We start from the raw sequence: 20,960 nt of genomic DNA on the forward strand, positions 1-20,960 counted from the left end.
AAACATCATGTACTTAAATATTTATCAGTACACATCAAATATTCCAAAACACACAACTTTTAGTAGTATACTTTTTGTAACGATATCAGTAACGTTGATAATATCTTAATATTACTGTTTAATGTCAGCAACAACACTGTATCTGGATTTTATTTAAGTCTTATTTCTCATCTTTAAGATCTGCATATTGTCAGTTAATGAGGTAGATTAGTCGCCAAATATCGGTGGGTATCCTTGTCAGATTCTTGTCTTACTTTCAAAAAGATACCAATATTTATACAAATGGAGAAGACATAATTTATATGTGCAGAATCTTGAGTATATAAATAAACTTCTTTTGGTGTTTCTAAAGTTATCTCTCAATTATAGATAAAAAACTAATCGATGAAGATTCCTTCACATATTAAACATTGTGATGGACATGTTTTTTAATTTTATTTAATCCTTTTTTACAATCCAGATTTTAACCCCCTCCCAGTCCAACCTCTGACTTTCCACATACCATACCTCCTCCCTCTGCTCCCTTCTCCATGTGGATGTACCCACCACCCTAACCCCAACCCACCAGACTTTCATATTCCCTGGGGCCTCCAGTCTCTTGAGGATGAGGTGCATCTTCTCTGACTATATCCTGGCCCAGCAGTCCACTGCTGTATATGTGTATATATGAGCTAATGTTTGCTGCCTGGTTGGTGGTCCAGTGTCTAAGAGATCTCTGGGACCCAGGCTAGTTGAGACTGATGGTTCTCCTACAGGGTTGCTCTCCTTCTCAGCTTATTCCAGCTTTTCCCTAATTCAACCAGAGGAGGCAGCAGCTTCTGTACATTAGTTGGGTGCACATTATGAATCTGACTCTTTCAGCTGCTTGTTGAGTTTTTTGGAGGGCAGTCATGGTAGGTCCCTTTTTTTGTGAGCACTCTGTAGCCTCAGTAATTGTGTCAGCCTTTAATCCCTCACCTTAGCTGGATCCCTATTTGGACCTATGGTGTGGACGTTGTTTTCCTAAGGCTCTTCTATAATTTTGTCCTGCAGTTCTTTCAGGCAGGAGTAATTATGGGTCAGAGTTTTGAGTATTGGGTAATAATCCCATCCTTCACTTGATGCCCTGTCTTTCTGCTGGAGGTGGGTTGTACAAGGTCCCTCTCCTTACTGTAGGGCATTTCATCTAATCCCCTCCCTCAGAGTCCTGAAAGTCTCTCACCTCCAAAGCCTCTGGTACATTCCAGAGGGTCCCAAAACCTCCTACCTCCTGAGGTGGCCTGTTTCCCTTCTTTCTGCTGTCCCTCAGGGCTTCAGTCCTGCCCTCACCTCCAAATACTAGATAATGTTCCAAATTTCCCTTCCCTATCCATTTCCCAGCCAGGTCCCTTCCTCCTTCTCATCCTTCCTGTCATGGTTTTCTTCTTCCCTCCAAGTGGAATTGGGGTATCCTCACTTGGGCCTTTCAGCCTGTTAACCTTTTTGAGGTCATGAATTGTATTCTGTACTTCTTTTTGGATAATGCCCACTTATTCATGCAATATACCATCATACTATGCATATACTTTTGGGTCTTTGTTAACTCACTCAGGATGATATTTTCTAGTTCCATTCATTTTCCTGCAAAACTCAGTATGTCCTCTTTATTAATAGCTGAGTAGTATTCAATTGTGTAAATGAACCACAATTTCTTTGTCCACTCTTCTGTTGTAGGACATTTGGTTGTTCCCAGCTCTGACTATCACAAACTAGGCTGCTATCAACATAGTTGAACACATGCTCCTATGGTGTAGTGAGTCATCCATTGGGTATATATCCAATGGATCCAGGTAGATCCAATTTTCTGAGAAATTTCAAGATTGATCTCCACAGTAGTTGTACCAGTTTGCAAACATGTGAGGTCAGGTGACATTTTGATCTTAGTCATTCTGATAGTATAAGGTGGAATCTCAAGATTGTTTTGATTTGCATTTTCCTGATCACTAAGGACTTAGAACATTTTTAGGTGATTCTCAGCCATTTGAGTTCCTCTGTTGTAAACTCTATGTTTACTTCTAGACCCATTTTTTATTGGATTGTTTGGATTTTTGGTGGTTAGCTTCTTGAATTATTTATATATTTTGGATATTAGTACTCTACTGGATGTGGGGTCAGGGAAAAATGTTTTCCCAATCTGTAGGTTGAAGATTTGATTTATTAACTATGTCCTTTGCCTTACAGAAGCTTTTCAGTTTCATGGAATCCCATTTATCATTCTTCATATTAGAACCTGAGCCACTGGAGTTCAGTTTAGGAAATTTCTCCTTGTGCAATGAGTGTAAGTCTCTTTTCCACTTTCTCCTCTATTAGATTCATTGCACCTGGTTTTGTGTTGAGGTCCTTGATCCACTTGGGCTTAACCTTTGTGAAAGGATACAAATATTGATCTATTTTTATTTTTCTTCTTACAAACTTCCAGTTAGACAGCACCATTTATTGAGGATGCTTTGTTTTACCATTGTATATTTTTGGCTTCTTTGTGAAAGATCAAGTATCTGGATCTGTGTGGTTTTATTTCAGTGTCTTCAATTCTATTCCATAGATCAATTTGTCTGTCTCTTTACCAATACCAAGAAGATTTAATCACTAATGCTCTGTAGTATATCTTGACTTTTTTGTTTGTTTGTTTGTTTTGTTTTGTTTTGTTTACTTTTTTGTTTTGTTTTTTGTGTTTTGATTTTTAGGGTTTTTGCTTTGTTTTTATTTGTTTGTTTATTTGTTTGCCTTTCCAGATGAATTTGAGAATTGCTCTTTCAATTACTTTGAAGAATTGTGTTAGAATTTTGATGGGGATTGTGGTGAATCTGTAGATTATCTTTGGTAGGATGAACATTTTTGTTATATTAATTCTGCCAATCCATACTTATGGGAGATCACACCACTTTCTGATATTGTCTTCAATTTCTTTTTTGAGAGACGTGAAGTTATTGTCATACAGATCATTCATTAGTTTGGTTAGAGTTATCCCAAGATATTTTATATTATTTGTGGCTATTGTGATGGGAGGTCTTTCCCTGATTTCTTTCTCAGACTGTTTATTGTATTATAAAGGAAGGCTGCTAATTTATTTTAGTTAATTTTTCTATCCAGCCTCTTTGCTAAAGTTGTTTACGAGCTCTAGATGTTCTTGGATTTGGTGTGCAAAAAATTTTTGTGTATTTTTGCATCAATGTTCATAAGCAAAATTAGTCTGACACCCTCTTTTTTATCTTGTAACCTTGTGTGATTTAGGTATTACAGTAATTGTGGTCTCATAAAATTAATTAGTTAATGTTTCTTCTGTTTCTATTTCATGGAATATATTGAAGAATATCAGTATTAGATCTTCTTTGATGATCTGGTAGAATTCTGCACTAAAGAAGTCTGGCCCTGGGATTTTTTTTTGGTAGGGAGGTTTTTAATGTCTTTGATTTCCTTAGGGAATGTAGGCCTATTTAGATGGTTTACCTGCTTTTGGTTTAGCTTTGATATATAGTATCTGTCTAGAAAATCATCTATTTCATCTAGATCTTCCGTTTGTATTGAGTACAGTCTTTTTTAAAAGGTTCTGGTTTGTTTTGTTTTGTTTTGTTTTGTTTTAATTTTCTCCAATTTTATTGTTGTGTCTTCCTTTCCACTTCCGATTTTGTTAATTTGAATATTGACTCTAGGCCCTTCAGTTAGTTTAACTAGGGGTTTATCTATCTTGTTGATTCTCAGAAATAACCAGCTTTTGGTTTTGCTGATTCTTTGTACGATTCTCTTTGGTGCTATTTTTTTTTTATTTCTGACCTGAGTTTTACTATTGCCTGTCTCCTATTCCTTTGAGTTAAGTTTGTATTCAGCCACTTTGCTGAAGTTCTTTATCAGGTTTAGGAGTTCTCTAGTGGAATTTTGGGGGTCACATAAGTATACTATCATATCATCTGCAAATAGTGATATTTTGACTCCTTCCTTTCCAATTTGTATCACATTGATCTCAATTTTTTGTCTAATTGCTCTGGCCAGGACTTCAAGTACTATACTGAATAGGTTGGGAGAGCATAGAAAACCCTGTCTAGTCCCTGGTTTTAGTGGGATTGCTTCAAGCTTCTCTCCATTTAGTTTGATGTTGCCTACTAGTTTGATGTATAGAATGGCTTGCAGCCAACCATTTAACTGAGAATGAGGTTCCCAGTGGAGGATTCAGAGAAAGGATTAAAGTTGCTGAAGGGATTTACAACTGCATGAGAACAACAATACCAACCAATCAGAGCTGCCAGGGACTAAACCACCAAGCAAAGAGTACACATGGACAGACCCATGGCTCCAGTGCATATGTATCAGAAGATGGCCTTATTGGGAACCAATGGGAGGAGAAGCCCTTCATTCTTCCAAGGCTTGTAGGGGAATGTCAGAGCAGGAAGGCAGGAAAAGGTTGGTGGATGAGTGGGGGAACACTGTCATAGAAGAAAGGAGAGAGTGGATGAGATAGGGGATTTATGAGTGGGAAACTGGGAAAGGGGATAACATTTGAAATGTAAATAAAAATACAATCAGGAGGTGTAAAATAAAAATACATACAATAAAGAAGACATTTCATTATTAAAAATCATTAGTCTAAAGACCTGTCTGCTCCTGACAGTATCCCCTTCACACTTCAGATAGGATATCATTTACTTCCTGAGGTTCCTTTTGTGGCAGGGCAACCACTAGACAGATGTTGAAAATTTCATCTACTGACATTGGTCCAGAGAAGGACATGTTGCAGATTTCTGTCTAGAAAGAACACATGTCAACTACTGGCTTTGTCAAGACAAGAACAGTGGCCCTTCAATTTTCTGCATAATAAGTCTGTTGGATAAATGGTTCTTTGCCAGAAAGCCAGATGGTTACTCTTGGATTCTAAAATATTGGGGAACTGTCCAGATACTTAACTGTCTCTATCGTGGCTTAGATTTGAAAGCTGTATTAGTGCTTCCTATCTTTTTCGGATAATATTTAATTCTTCTCGGATTTCTCGTGGTGCTGAAGACTCATACCCAAACCAAGCTGTTTAGCATTGAGAGATATAATATAGATCTGAGAAGATGATTTTCAGATAGTATTCAACCTAAAACCAGGACATAACTCTGATGTAGAATTGTAAGCCTTTTAAGTTAAGATAGATGGTAGAGAACTTTATTTAAATTGATAAATTGGTGGACTGGATGTTATTTGTACCTCATACTATGTAATTTACTTGCCAGAATTTTTTTCAATTTATATCTGGGAAAAAGTTTTTGTTTTTATTGGAGAGAAAAGGTGAGATGTAGGGGGAGTTTCGCTAATTGATGACTGGTTAGAAAAAGACAGCAGAAGCCAATTGTTCAACAAAAGATGAGGTGAGATTTCTGGGCAGGACAGGAAGAGAATGACAGGGAGGTTGGGATTCAGAAGGAGCAAGGAGCAAATAAGTAACTGCAGACATGTAGGTCTCTCGGGGTACCAGTAGTTTATAGCCTCTGCAGGCAAACTAAGAGACAAAGGAAGATGAGGAAGAATATGTTTTGCCAGCCTTTGACTTACCTAGTTAGTTTCAAAATATATACGTCTCTAGTGTTTCCCTTCCACAGGGCTAAAGGGATATGGGTGAAATGTCCATTGCAGCATTGAACTGTGGTTGAAATTATAAGAAGATAGACTGGTCATTGGATTACAAGGAAGGGTACGTGGGAACAAAATTTTAGAAAGAGGAGGAAAAGAGAATCAAGGAGAAGGAAGAAGAAGGCAACATGGAGGAAGATGTAGAAGATCCTTTCTGTGCATGCCTGCATAGATACAGGTTGTTATGAATATATTATAAGGGATGGACTTGTACAGTATGTTTTGACTTCCCTAAGTGGGCAAATTATATCACATCATTTGACTCTGAGTTTATGGTGTGGACATTTTGAGGGGTATACATTTCCTAAGTAAATCTATGATAAAGCCATTGTTAAATTATAAATTTTTGGAGTTTTGAATTTGTCAGACTTGTTGGAGTGTGGGCAGAATTCACGGCTAGCAGAGAGGCAGCCAGGAGATATACTAACCAAAGATAAATTAATGTTAGTCCTATATGACCCTACAGTGCTGGAACTAACACCAGGAAGTGATCGCCCAGATTAGAGAGTACCAGGGGGCCAATGTAGAGCAGTAATGTGCTGGAACTAGCTGCCATTGAGATGAAGGTACCCTGCAGATGCCATGTGGTCCTACAGTACCAGCATTAGTATGGGATAAAAGGGAACCATTTTTTAGTAACTACCACAACATTGGACAAGCAGCAAGCAGAGGCCAGGAGAGCTAGAGTGGGAGCTGAGCGAGATCAAGGTGATCTGTGAGGTGAGTGAGACCAATGGTGGTGTCTGTTCTCAGAGCATAGCTAAGAAGGTGCTCCCAGCATTTGTAGGAAAGGCATTTGCTAGCAGGCAATGTGACTACTAGTCCCAGAGCTTACCCAGAACTAGCCTGTTTTTCTAAAATTACACCAAACTAATAACCATCACCATCTGTGACCTCACACTGTACTACAGAGTAATCGTGATGAAACCTGCCTTGAATTGGTACAGACACAGACAGATCAATCAATGGAATCAAATTAAAGACTCAGAAAAAAATCCACATATCTATGCAACATGATGTTTGACAAGGAAGTGGAGGGAAAATCATCAACAAATGATATTGGTCTAACAGACAGTCTGCACATAGAAGAATGAAAAAAGATCAATGTTTATCACCTTGTAAAAAATTCAAGTTCAAATGGATCACGGACCTCCACATAAAATGAGACAGGCTCAACCTAATACAAGAGAAAGTAGAAATAGCCTCAAATCCATTGGCACAGGGGAAATTTCCTGAATAGGTCACCAAGGTTCAGGGTCTAATATCAACAATTTACAAATGTGACCTCATGAAACTGAAAACCTTCTGTAAGTCAAAGGACACTGTGAATAAGACAAATCTCAACCTACAGATTTGGAAAAGATCTCCACTAACCCTATATCCAATGGAGGACTAATATACAAAGAACTCCAGAAGTTAGACTCCAGAAAACCAAATAATCCAATTAAAAAACAGGGTACAGACCTAAACAAAATTTTCAACTGAAGAATCTCAAATGACCAAGAAGCAACTAAGGAGATGTTCAACATTCTTAGTCATCAGGGAAATGCAAATCAAAATGAGTCTGATATTCCACCTTACACCAATCAGAATGAGTAAGATAAAAAACTCAAGAGATAGCACATTGTGGTCAGGATGTGGTCAAAGAGGAACCTTTTTCCATTGTCGGTGGGATTGCAAACAAATAAAACCACTGTGGAAATCAATCTGGCAGTTCTTCAGAACATTAGAAATATTTCTACCTGATGACCCAACTAATCCTGGACATATACCCAAAAGATGCTCTACCATGGCACAAGGTTTTGTGCAGCATTATGTTTATAGTGTCCTTATTTGGAATAGTCTGAAGCTGGAAACAATGCAGATGTCTCTCAGATGTGGAATGAATACAGAAGATATGATTTTTACACAGTGCAATATTACTCTGTTTGGAAGCATAAATTTTGCTTCCCAACAAGGAATAATGTTGATGCCACCTTCATTCTAAACAAGCAACATTCCAGTATTCTCAGAGTACATAATTCACGATTTAATCTACCAAGCAACTCAAATTGTAAATGTGTGTGGACATAATACTGCCTAGCACTAGATATAATCTCAACAGTTCATGTACATATTCATAACTAAGTACACTAACCTTACACACACACACACACACACACACACACACACACACACACACACACTTCTCTGAAGACCCATGTATCACTTATAAACCTTTCCACATTTACCCAAGTCTTTCGCATGAACTTGGTCTCATATACTTATATTCATACACACACACACGCACACACACACTTCCTTGTGGACATGATCCCAATTGCACTTTCACAAAATCACAAGCTTGTACATCTCTCTACTTGCACAAAATGTCTCTGTCATATGCTATGTTCATAGTGCATGCTGATCCTGTTCATTTAAAGGACATGTTGGTCATGTCAGCCTGGATCTTGATACATGTTGTTTGGCCTACGTTCCCAAAAAATAACAAGTTATTTCCAGCCACAATCCAAGAAGATGATAAAAATTCAATTTTAATATTATACTAACCTTCACATGCTCTTTTACATCCCAGTAGGTAAGACAGGACACAGAAAGCAAAGTGTTCCTAATACTTTGAAAAATTAGGTAGTTCTGAGGAGTCAGCCAGGGTAGAGGCACTAAAAATTTTGTATTCAGCAATGCAATACTGCTTCAAGGACAAGTGATGTCTGAAGGCTAAAGCACAGGACTAACTTGAGGATGAAATCCACAAATATGGAAGCCGTAGTTCTGTTCCAGGGAGTTAAGTGTGGTAGCTCACAATTAAACTTGAGCTGAATTCTATTCACATCAGAAAATCCATTCTTTCCTTTTATTCACACTCATCCCTACATTGTCATAGGTACATGGGATGCTTCACTTAAAAAATGTTTCAATGCCCTTGTATTGTCTTCACCTTACATGCAACTTTAAAATCCTCAAGTGTGTCTTACATTTAAATTAAATACATTTAGCTCTTTTTCCCACTGGGAATCCTAGAATCAACTTGTTAGAACTCTAGAAAAGCAAAACGTGGGAACAGACAAAAGATTTAAGAACCCTGAACAAATAAGTAAATCCCATGTTTCTTTTAGTATTAGACTTTATATCAATGGAGTGAGATTCACACACATTATATTCTTTCTTTTTTCGGTAATGTAATGTTACATGGCAGTAAAATTTTCTTTTGGGCCCACTCTATTTGGAGTTATGTAAGCTTCTTTTATATTTATAGGCATCTGTTACTTTACATGAGTGAAATTTTCTCCTTTGATTTTGTCGAAGTTACTTCCTGGACCTTTGATTTGGGAGTTTTCTCCATGCTTCTTTGTAAAATTCTTAGGATTGAAATTTTCTTCTAAGTGTTGAGATGGTTTGTTCTCCCACGCTCATGACCAAGTTGGGGTTAAATGTTGAGTAATTAAGAAGTGAAGGAGTGTTTTCTCCCTCATTTGTGACACCAATCACAAGGAAAATGGGTAAGAATGGCTCTCCTGTGCTCATGTCCTCTATGCTGGGTGATCTACAAACTGCATATCCAGGGACAGGTCTACTGTCCTGCCCAGGTGTGTAGCAGAGCCCAATCTCCAGCATGATGCAGTAGATGAGGAGCAAGGACAGCTATCCGGCTCTTATGACCTCAAGGTCAAATTTCCCATCTGACAATGGCGGCAAGGGGCAAAGGTGAGGGATACCATCTCTACTTTCCTCAAACTCCAGCATGGTAGACAAGTTGCAGAGCCACCTCTCCAACATTTACACTCTAAAAACCAGATTACAGGCCAAGCCCAAATATAATGTGGTCTCAACTGGTATCACCAGCAAGTGAAGGTAGCAAGGAAAACTACACTCAATTCTTCAGTTTTACCTCTCTTTCATTGTTCCTACATCCTTCTCTTTCCTTTTCTCTTATATTTTCTACCACTTTCTTCCTCTTATTAGTTGCTCTCTGGGTCTCTGAGTGTCTAGGGTCTTTTCAGGAGAGGGCTCAGGAGTATCATATCCCACTCATACATTATGGCCCTGGGCAGGAGTCATCTTTGGCAATATCTGCTCCACAAGACCTGTGAAACATCAGACTGCTTGTCATCTCAGGCTTCTTTTTTGTCCAGGCACCATGATACCAGTTTCATTGTCCTTAGGCACACTCCTCACTCTGGTCAACTTGAGTCGCCAATGTAATGGTCCTCTGTCTCTCGCTAACTCCTAACCATGGCCTGTGGTCCAAGGTGAGATTCATCTTGTTTCTGGCTTGCCCACTACCTTGGGAGCATATTAGGGCCTGTCCAGCAACAGACTTGTGGGCATTTCAGGCTCTTTTTTCAGGGAATATTGTGCTACTAATCATACACAGAATGTAGACATACTCTTTGTCCTCCCTACCATATACTGATGGACATGTGATGCAGCAGCCATACCTGTAAATCCTGTGGGCCAGATCATCATTATATTTTCTGTGTGTCTTCTGGACACTATTTTAAAAGTCCATGTTGATATCAGAGGAAATTCTCACAGCTGCCCTGATCAGTTGAGGAATTTCAGTCCTAAATATGATTGGTCCATTTTCCTTTCTTCTTTCACTTAATTCTTTCTTTTCTTGTCTTTCTTTCTTTTTCATTATTTCTTCCTTTCTGTGTAAAATAACCTACAGTTAAGTATTTCAGTTTCTCAAATGCCATATCTACAATTAACGTTGTCCCTCAGAGAAGTAACATAATCTGCTTTGAAACTTTCTTAATTGCTGTAATATTGACCCTGGATTTTTATGTAGGAACTTTTTCTCTTTTATGTGGCCCATGTTTTTATATAACCAGCAAGTGGTAATGGATCAAGTGTTCTTGTTGTTCCTGTTTGTTCTAATCTATAGCATATGTGTTCTTTACTACAATAAAAAAGATGGATCATCATTGCTCATTCATTTACATAAATTGAAACAAGCAACCTTCCATGGATATAACATTCCAGTTTAGTGAAAAATTTAGGGCAATGGAGTACTGACTGTTAATCCAGAGGATATTTTTATGGAGAAGTGACACTCTATGTAGAATATGAAGTAGTTTTTGTAATTTTGTGACTATACTATGAACGACTGAGTGCTACACTTTCTTCTTTTTCATTTTCTAGTTTGAATTCTATGTTTTGTATGGATGAGTTCATGCTTGCTTTCATTTTTGTCAGTAAAATTTAGTGTTTATAATTTTTACAGAGGGGACTTCAATATTTAATGAAGTATTTTAACTACATGTAATAGGAAATTTTTCTCTAGATTATCTAAATTATCTGTAAGGAAGAGTTTTTTAAATCATACCAGATTCCCAGCAAATGACACTGTAGAAAGAGGGAGCATATGCTTTATACTCAAGAGTCTGAGGAAAATGTTCATTCTAATACTTTGAGAGAAAAGATAAGAAATGTAGAAACACGCTGAGATATCACTTATCATTTGATAAAATGAAGAAATAGTTAAGATTATGCATAACAGAGAAAAGGCTATGCTAGAAGGCTGACAGACATGGTAAAAGGAGTCTCCTCTGTTCCAAGAGTAGATCAATAAACTAAGGAGAAAGGAGAATATCTGTAAGTTGAGAGAGGAAAAACAAATGTGGGCTGATGCAATAATGATCTGAAAGGGGAAGAGAAGGCTAGTTATCCATGGTGAAGACTATACCTAATAAACCACACCACAGAGCAAAACAATTCAGATCTACCAACCTAAAGATGCACACTAGTGAAATACAGAGTCAAATAAGAGTGGATGAGAACTTACACTAGCTGAACCACAAGAGAGAAAGAGTACTCCATCTTAAGACAACAAACATGGACAGCCTTAGCACAGACCAACAGCACAATTACCAGCTAAAAACAAAAGCAGCAACAGGGCTGTGCATGGTGAAATGCAGAATTAATCATCACAGTCAGAGGTAATGATCACCATTCTCTGCCCATCTGATATAGTACTTAAAGTTCTATCTAGAGCACTAAGACAACTAAAGGAGAACAAGGGATTGCAAATTGAATAGTAACTACTGCTATTTAATGATAATGCTAGTGTACAAAGCAACCCCCAAAATTCTTCCAGAGAACTCCTACTGCTGATAAACACCTTCAGCAATGTGGCTGAATAAAAATTAACTCAAATAAATGAGTAGCTCTCCTTTATACAAATGATAAACTGACCAAGATTGAAGTTAGGGAAACAACCTCTTTATTTTAAAATAGCCACAAATAATATAAAATATCTTAGTGTAACTCTAACAAAGCAAGTTAAATACCTGAATGAAAAGAACTTCAAGCCACTGAAAAAGAAATCAAGGAAGAAATCAGAAGATGGAAGGATCTCCCATGGTCAGGGATACTTAGGACAAACATAGTGAAAATAGCCATCTAACCACAGGCAATGTAAAGATTCAATACAATCACCATCAATTTTCGAAAGAACTCTTTATAGTCCCTGAAAGAGCAATTTTCAACTTCATATGTAAAACAATAACCTTACAATAGCCAAAGCATACTGAACAATAACCATCCTGAACAATAAAAGAACCACAGGAGGAATCACCATCCCTGACCTCAAGCTGTGCTTCAGAGCAATAGTCATAAAAAATGTATCTTATTGGTATATAAATATACATATTAAACAATGGAATCAAATCAAAGACTCAGAAATAAACCCACACACTGATGGATGCTTGATTTTTTTGATAAAGAAGCCAAATTATACAATGAAAAATAAGAAAAAACATTTTCAATAAATTATATTTGTCTAATGGAATTTCTACATGTACAAGAATGAAAATGGTACCATATTTATCACCCTGCATAAAACTCAAGTCCAAATGGAACAAGAACCTCAACATAAAACCAAACACACTAAATTTCATTGAAAAGAAAGTGGGAAAAATGGAGTATAGAACTAAACAAAGAAATCTCAACAGAAGATTCTTAAGTTGCTCAGAAACTCTTAGAGAAATGTCTAAAGTCCTTAGTCATCAAGGAAATGGAAGTCAAAACAACTCTGAGGTACCATCAAAATGAGTAAGACCAAACACTCAAGAGAGAGCACATGCTGGTGAGGATAAGGAGGCAAGAACTTGTACAATGACTCTGTAAATCAATTTGCAGATTTCTCCAGAAAATGGGAGTAGTTCTACCTCAAGACCCAGTTATGACAGGAGCCTGATAAAGTGGTCTCCTGAGAATCTTTGCTAGAGTCTGACACATACAGAAGAGGATGTTCACAATCAACCACTGGACTGAGAAAAAGCTTCCAATGGAGGAAAGGACTGAGATAGCTGAAAGAGTTTACAACCCCATAGGAAGAACAACAATGTCAACCACCAGACACCCCAGAGTTCCTAGGGACTAAACCAGCAACCAAAGAGTACATATGGAGCAACCAATGGTTACTGCTGCATGTAGCAGAGGATGGCCTTGTTAGACATCAGTGGGAAAAGAGGACTTTAGTCCTGTGAAGGCTTAATGCCCCAGTGTAGGGGAATGCCAGAGTTGGAAGCTGGGAAGGAGTTGGTGGGTGGTTGAGGGAGCACCCTTTTAGAAGAGCAGGATGAGGGATGGAATAGGGGTTTTCAGAGGGGAGACCAGGGGATAGTATTTGAAATGTAAATAAAGAAAATAACCAATAAAAGAAAAAAGAAAAAAAGAAACCCAGCTATATGACTCCAACACTCCACATTTGCTCAACTATGTTCATAGCATGTTTATTTGTAGTAGCCAGAAAATGGGAAAAAAATCATAGATGTCCTCCAACTGAAGAATGGATAAAGAAATGTGTTACATCTATGCAATAGCTATTAAGCTATTAAAAATGAAGACATGAAATTTGCAGGCAAATTGATGAAACTCAAGGATATCATTCTGAGTGAGGTAATCCCCAATAGGCATGGATACTATGTATTCACTTATAAGTGCATATTAGCCATAAAGTACAAGTACCATGTTACATACCACAGACACAAAGATGCTAAACAAGAAGGAAGTCCCAAGCAAGGGAAGCTTGAATCTCACTTAGAAGGGAGAATGAAATGCTCATAAGAGGCAGATGGAGGGAGGGAACTGGCGTGAAGGGAGGATTTAGACAGGTTTCAGAATCAGGTGTGCATAAGGACAGGACAGATAGCTAGATGACCATAAAAATGAATGGAAATCTGCATTAGACAGGAGTGAGGAGACAGTAGGCATTTCCACAATGATACAAAACCAGGGATAAGGTTAAGAATCAATGGGGGTAACCATAGCTGTGACTCACTACCCTTGGGATATAGAACTTGATTTCTCAACCTAGAAAACTTGAAGAGCCAAGAAGCACCTAAAAACTTTTCAACATCCTTAGTCATCAGGGAAATGCAAATAAAACGACCTCGAGATTCCCTCTTACACCAGTCAGAATAGCTAAGATAAAGGACTCAGGTGACAACAGATGCTGGTGAGGAGGTGAAGAACGACGAACACTCCTCCATTGTTGGTGGGAGTAAAATTACACTGAAAATCAGTCAGGAGGTTCCTCAGAAAATTCAACAGAGTACCACATGAGGACCTAGCTATACCACTCCTGGCATATACCCAAAAGATGTGCCAACATATTGCAACGATACATGCTCCACTATGTTCATAGCTTCCTTATTTATTATAGCCAGAAGCTGGAAAAAACCCTGATGTCCCTCAACAGAGGAATGGATACAGAAAATTCGAAATATTTATACAATGGTGTACTACTCAGCTATTAAAATCAATGACTTTATGAAATTCACAAGCAAATGGATGGAACTAGAAAATATCATTTTGACTGAGGTAACCCAGTCACAAAAGAACACACATGGTATTTACTCACTGATAAATAAATAAATGGGGGAAAATAGCTCGAACTACCCATGATACATCTTACAGATCATATTAAATTCAAGAAGAAAGAAAGCCAAAGTGTGGCTGCTTCAGTTTTACTTAGAAGGGGGGACAAAATAATCACAGGAGCTAAAGGGTTAGAGGGACGTGGAAAGAATAGAGGAGGGAGAGGGGGAAAGGAGGACAGGTTCAGGTGTAGGATGAGATGAAGAAGACGTAAAGAGGGACAGGAAGTTGAACAGAGGTGTGTAGCAATGGAGCATGGATAACTGGGGCTAGTCACCAGAAAGACCCAGATGCCAGTATAGTAAGAGTCTCCCAGGCCCCAATGGGTATGACATAAGCTGAAATACACAACAAAGGTAAGAGAACCTGTAGAGACCATATCCAGGGGTTAGGCATGGTTCCCAGTGGAGAAATGGGGCCACACATCTATCTCAAAATTTTTTAACCCAAAATTGCTCCTGTCTAAAAGAAATATGGAGACAAAGAGTACAGCAGAAACTGAAGGAAAGGCCATCCAGGGAGCTATCCCATATGCAGTCACCAAACCAAATCAAACTATTGCTGATTCTAAGAAGTACTTGCTGAAAAGACTGACAAGAGCCCAATATAGCTCTCTCCTGGAAGACTCTTGCAGAGCCTGAGCAATACAGATTTGGATGCTTGCAGCCAACCATCAGGCTGAACTTGGGAACCTCAGTGGAGGAGTTAGGGAAAGGACTGAAGGAGCTGAAGTGGTTTGCAATCACATAGGGAGAACAGCAATATCAACCAACCAGACTCCCCAAGCTTCCAGAGACTAAACAACGAACTATAGAATACACATGGAGGGACCCATGGTGCCAGTTACATATGAAGCAGAAGATGGCCTTATATGGCATCAATGGGAAGGAAGACCCTTGCTCCTGTGATGGCTTGATGATCCAGAGTAGGGAAATGCTAGGGCAGTGAGGCAGGAGTGTATGGGTTGGTGTGGGAGCACTGTCACAGAATCATGAATCAGAAGAGACAGAGTAGGGGGTTATCAGAGGGGAAACCACAAAGAGGGATAATATTTGAATTGTAAATAAATAAAAGAACCAGTAAAAATAAATTAATTTTTTTTCTAAAAAAATCTGTCAATAACTAATTATCTAGAGGTAACAACTGGGTATCCTCCACTCTTCTCACTTACTTGATTGTTTTAAGAGGATCATCTCATGATAAATATCTATAGTTGTTTTGTAGTAATGCATTTTACTGTCTTTAATGCACCTTCCTGCTCTTATAACTACCTAGCCCGTAATTGTCAATGTCCCCTGAGCCATAAAGTGGCTGTAACCCAAGATTTTCCAGGTCATGTCCTGCATCTACAGCCTGCTGATCTGAAGAACAACCCTGAAGAACAATTGGTATTTCTTTCTGTAAAAACTCCCAGGCTAAACTGCACCTGGAAATTTACACCTGTGACCACCAGATGGCAGCCTTGGAGTCCTGATGAACGGCACTCTCCAGCTCTCCCAAGACATCTCAACCTGACTTTTAATTTTTTTTATTATTTTTATTTACATTTCAAATGTTATCCCCTTCCCCCATTTCCCATCCATAGATCCCCTATTCCATCCCCTCTCCCTAGCTTCTATGAAGGTGTTCCCCTACCCATCCACCTACACCTTCCTGTCTCCACTACATGGCATTTCCCTACACTGAGGAGAGAGCCTTAGCAAGACCAAGAGCTTCTCCTCCCACTGGTACCCAACTAGGTCATCCTCTGATACACATGCAGTTGTAGTCATGGGCCTGTCCATGTGTACTCTTTGAATGGTGGTTTAGTCCCTGGGAGCTCTAACTGGTTGATACTGTTCTTATGGGGTTGCAAACACCTTCAGCTCCTTCAATCCTTTCTCTAACACCTCCAATGAGGATCCCATTCTCAGTTCAATGGATAGCTGCAAGCATTCACCTCTGTATTTGTCAGGCTCTGGCAGAGCCTCCCAGGAGATAGCTGTATCAGCCTCCTGTCAGCATGAACTTCGTGGTATCAGCAATATTGTCTTCACCCTGCTCTGTGAAAGGATCAGGGTCTACTGTAAATGGTGGAGCTTTGATATATAACATACCTTAATGACTTCTCACAGCCACAGTAGGTCTATGTCTAAATATCTACCTGTGCTTTTCTCAAATAACTGGTGATACTAGACTTCAATAATCATACCATGTGATTGTAGATGGCAGTAACCACCCTTATCACAACTCTGGTTATTTCTTTTTCCAGATACATTAGGAAATCCTCAATGAGGACCATCAGTAATGAACGTAGTATAAAATTAACCACAGTGAAAGACAGGAGGAACTTTTCAGAATAGTACCATTAAAAAAATCATAATTTACATTTTTCAAACCTCCTCTTCCTTCTCAGGAGAGGTTGCTTAATGAAATGTTTGTGTGTTTAGAGATCACCCTAAAACCTATGTGATAAAATTATTTCCCAGTGCTTTTCCAAAGCACTTGGTAGTTCTAATAAATGTTGATGTTTCCCAATTGTCCTCAGTATAATGAGTATATGAGTGTCCTTTGTGAGAAGAGAGTGGGGTATCTCCATGTTTCTGATGATCTTTCATCCCTGTCATGGAGTATAAGTTGCTTATCCATATATTTCCTTTCATCTTGAGATTTCAACTGACCTATTCATGACAAGAATGATACATGGAGCCAACTATCATTTCAAACTTTGAGTGTTCTAGACACATGGTATTTCTACATAACACAGTAAAGTGGAATCAACAGAATAAGAAAGAAGAGAAGTGGGGCTGGAGAGATGGCTCAGAGGTTAAGAGGCATTGTCTGCTCTTCCAGAGGTCCTCAGTTCAATTCCCAACAACCACATGGTCCTTTGTTCAATTCTCAGCAACCACATGGTGGCTCACAACCATCTGTAATGAGATCTGGTGCCCTCTTCTTGTGTATAGGTATACATGAAGGCAGAATGCTGTATACATAATAAATAAATCTTTAAAAAAGAAAGAAAGAAAGAAAGAAAGAAGAGAAGCTGTACTTTTCGTTTATTTCTTTTTCTTTTTTCCTAATTTGAGTTTATTGTTGTTTTATTTACTTAAATTTCAAATGTTATTCCCTCTCCCAGATTCCCACCCAAAACCCTTCATATCCCATCCCCCACTCCCGTTCTTCTATGAAGGTGTTCCTCCAGGTATCCACTGACCCCTTTCTGCCTCCTCCCCTCCATGATAGTCCCCTACACTGGGGGATTGAGCCTTGGCAGGACCAAGAGTTTCTCCTCCCATTGGTGTCCAACAAGGCCGTCCTCTGATACATATGAAACTGGAGCCAAGGGTCTGTCCATGTCTATTCTTTGGATGGTGTTTTATTCCCTGGGAGCTCAGGCTGATTGGTATTGTTGTCCTTATGGCATTGCAAACCCCTTCAACTCCTTCAATCCTTTCTCTAACTACTCCAGTGAGGACCCTTTCTCAGTTCAATGGTTGAATGTGATTGTTTGCCTCTGTATTTGTCATGCTCTGGCAGAGCCTCTCAGGAGACAGCTATATCAGGCTCCTGTCAGGATGCAATTTTTGGCATCAGCAATATTGTCTGGGTTTGATGGTTATATGTGTATGAGCTTTATCCACAAGTGGGGCAGTCTCTGAATGACCTTTTGTTCAGTCTCTGCTCCAAATTTAGTCTCCATATCTTCTCCTATGAATATGTTTGTTCCCCATTCTAAGTAGGATTGAAGCAACCAAAATTTGGTAGTAGTTCTTTAGATTTATGTGGTCTATAGAGTGTGCCTTGGGTAATGACAGCTTTTGGAATAATATCCATTTATCAACGAGTGCATACTGTGTGTTTCTTTGTGATTGGGTTACCTCATTCTGGATGATATTTTCTATTTCCATCCATTTGCCTATGAATTTCATAAAGTCATTGTTTTTAATAGCTAAGTAGTACTCCATTGTATCAATGTACCACATTTTCTGTATCCATTTATTTGGTGAGGGACATCAGGGTTGTTTCCAACTTCTGGCTATTATAAAAAAGGCTTCTATGAACATACTAGAGCATGTGTCTTTGTTATGTGTTGGAGCATCTTTTCTGTATATGCCAGTAGGGGTATAGCTGGGTCCTCAAGTAGTATTCTGTCCCATTTTCTAAACTCCAGACTGATTTCCAGAGTGGTTGTACCAGCTTGTAAGCCCACCAACATTCGAGGAGCGTTCCTCTTTCACCACATCCTCACCAGCATCTGTTGTCATCTGAGTTTTTTATCTTAGACCTTCTGACTACTGTGAGGTAAAATCTCAGGGTTATTTTGATTTTCATTTTGCTGATGACTAAGGATGTTGAACATTTCTTTAGGTACTTCTCAGCCATCCCATATTTCTCAGCTGAGAATTCTCTAGCTCTGTACCCCATTTTTAATAGGGTTATTTGATTCTCTGGAGTCTAAGTTCTTGAATTCTTGTATTGGATATTAGCTTGCTATCAGATGTAGGATTGGGAAAGATCTTCCCAATCTGCTAGTTGCTGTCTTATCCAAATTACACTGTCCTATGCCTTACAGAAACTTTGCAATTTTATGAAATCTCATTTGTGCATTCCTGATGTTAGAGCATAAGCCTTTGGTGTTCTGTTCAAAAAAATTTCGCCAGGGTCCACATGTTCTCAGCTCTTCTCCATTCTTCTACATGCTGACTGCAAGTTGAATGAGCACAATTTGTTGAAAATGCTACCTTTTTTCCCATGGATGGTTTTAGCTTCTTGGTCAAGATCAAGTTACTATAGGTGTGTGGGTTCATTTCAGGGTATTGAATTTTATTCCATTGATCTAATTGTCTGTCTTTGCACCAATATCATAAAGTTTTTAACATTACTACTCTGTAATGCAGCTTAAGGTGAGGGATGGTGATTCCCCCAGGAGAATTGAGTTGGAATTTTGATGGGGATTGCATTGAATGTGTAAATTACTTTTGGCATGATGGCCATGCTTACAATATTAATCCTCCCAATCCATGAGCATGGGAGATCTTTCCATCTTTGGAGACCTTCTTCAGTTTCTTTCTTCAGACACTTGAAGTTCTCATCATACATATATTTCACTTGCTGAGTTAGAGTCACACCAAGGTATTTTATATTATTTGTGACTGTTGTGAAGGGTGTTGTTTACCTAATTTCTTTCTCAGCCTGTTTATCCTTTGAGTAGAGGTAGGCTACTGATTTGTTTGAGTTAATTTTTTATCCAGTCACTTTGCTGAAGTTCTTTATCAGGTTTAAGAGTTCTCTGGTAGAATTCTGGGGGTCACTTAAGTATAGTATCATATCATCTGCAAATAGTGATATTTTGATGTCTTCCCTTCTAATTTGTATCCCTTTGACCTCCTTTTGTAGTCTCATTTCTCTGGCTAGGAATTCAAGTTCTATATTAAATAGGTAGGGAAAGAATGGGCAGCCTTGACTAGTTCCTGATTTCAGTGGGATTGCTTCTAGTTTCTCTCCATTTAGTTTGATGTTATAGTTACTAGTTTGCCGTATATTGCTTTTACTATATTTAGGTATGAGCCTTGAATTCTTAATCTTTCTAAGATTTTTAACATGAAGGAGTGTTGAATTTTGACAAATGCTTTCTCAGCATCTAATGGGATGATCATGTGGGTTTTTTAAATTTGTTTATATATACAGTGGATTAAATTGATGGATTTCCATAAATTGAACCATCAATGCATCCCTGAGATGAAGTCTACTATATCATGATTGATGGTCATTTTGATTTCTTCTTGGATTAGGTTTGTGAGAATTTTTGAGAATTTGTGCATTGATATTCATAAGTGTAATTGGTCTAAAATTCTCTTTCTTTGCTGAGTCATTGTATGGTTTAGGTATAAGCATAATTGTGGTTTCATAAAAGGAATTGAGTAGTGTCCCTTCTGTTTCTATTTTGTGGAAGACTTTGAACAGTACGGGTATTATGTCTTCTATGAAGGGATGATACAATTCTCCACTAAGCCCACCTATCTGGTCATAACCTTTTTTATGTTGGGAGATGTTTAATAGATCCTTTTTTTCCTTTAGGAGTTATGGACTGAATAGATGGTTTATCCGATCCTGATTTAATTTTGTATCTGGATGTGTCTAGAAAATTGTCCATATCATCCAGATTTAACAGTTTTTTGGGAAAGAGGGAATAGGCTTGGTTGTAGGATCTGATGACTTTTTTTAATTTCCTCAGATTCTATTGATATGTCTCCCTTTACATTTCTGACTTTGTTAATTTGGATACTCTCTCTGTGCCATCTGGTTAGTCTGGCTAAGGGTTTATCTATCTTGTTGGTTTTCTCAAACAACCAGCTCCTGGTTTTATTGACTCTTTGTTTAGTCCTTTTTGTTTCTACTTGGCTATTTCAGCACTGAGTTTGATTATTTACTGCCTTCTACTCCTCTTGTGTGTATTTGCTCCTTTTCGT

General features: G+C 38.4%; 1 protein-coding gene across 1 annotated transcript in view; it reads left to right on the top strand.

Moving 5' to 3' along the window:
- Positions 1–20,960, top strand: part of Cst5 (cystatin D) — a 58,763-nt gene that overhangs the window by 951 nt on the left and 36,852 nt on the right. The gene's annotated exons all lie outside the window — the stretch shown is intronic.

The sequence above is a fragment of the Rattus norvegicus genome, chromosome 3, assembly GCF_021556685.1.
Source record: "Rattus norvegicus strain SHRSP/BbbUtx chromosome 3, alternate assembly SHRSP_T2T, whole genome shotgun sequence".
In the NCBI taxonomy this organism is placed as follows: Eukaryota; Metazoa; Chordata; class Mammalia; order Rodentia; family Muridae; genus Rattus; species Rattus norvegicus.